This window comes from Buceros rhinoceros, unplaced genomic scaffold, assembly GCF_000710305.1.
Source record: "Buceros rhinoceros silvestris isolate BGI_N320 unplaced genomic scaffold, ASM71030v1 scaffold18438, whole genome shotgun sequence".
Taxonomy (NCBI): domain Eukaryota; kingdom Metazoa; phylum Chordata; class Aves; order Bucerotiformes; family Bucerotidae; genus Buceros; species Buceros rhinoceros.
This window is the reverse complement of record NW_010426545.1, coordinates 6,336-7,295: the sequence shown is the minus strand read 5'-3', so window position 1 is coordinate 7,295 and position 960 is coordinate 6,336.

Genomic DNA, 960 nt, shown 5'->3' with positions numbered 1-960 from the left:
GTGGTGGAGTCCCCATCCCTGGAGGGGTTTCCCAGCCGTGTGGAGGTGCTGCTGAGGGACAGGGGGCAGGGGGGACCTGCCAGTGCTGGGGGAATGGTTGGACTTGATGAGCTTAAAGGTCTCTTACAACCCAAATGATTCTTTGATTCCATGAAAACATGCAACCAGCATCAGGTACAGAGAGCTGCCAGACAGGGAGCTGACCGACTCCATGCTATGCCACAGCACATTGTCCTCATGGGAGCAAAGGACACCCAGGACCTGTGATGCCCTCACTGCCTTCACCTGATGGACCCCTGCAGTGAGCCTGAAGAGCAGAACATGCCTGGTCCAGGTGCATCACCTTGGGCGTGCCTTTTTCTCCTGTGTCCACTTCTTGGGGTCCACTGCTTAGCCAGCTCCATGGCAGCACATCCGAGGGACAGTACACCTACCCGAGAGACAGCCACCCACCCATGCTCTTCTCCTTCACCTGTCCCAGCACCACCACTATCTTTCAACAAAAAAGCAGCGAATACTCCTGGGATCCCCAATGAGCCAACATCCAACAAAAATCCACACACCCACTTCTTCAGGGAGAGGGGTGAGCTGTCTGTCTGCGTGGTGCCACACAGGCACCTGCACCTCCCGGCTGCCCCAGCCTCGCCTGCAACTCCAGGGCTTGCCATCCTCCAAGCCCCCAGCGCTGGAAAGTCACGCAGCCCACATCCACATCAAGTAGAATTAGCTTAGCTGTGGTTCTTAATCCACTAGGAAGGCTTCCACAAGATGTCAGCCTAACTAAATGACAACGCCAGCCTCGGGGTGCAATTCTACTTCTCCAGCGCGTGTGCTTAGCAGCAAAACCAGTTCTGCTGCTGCTGGAGATGCAGAGTAACAGAGAAGCCCCCGAAAGGGTTATCTGGTCCCAGCGAGCTCGCTCCAGAGACGGACATGCCATCTTCCCTCTCTGCGTTGCAG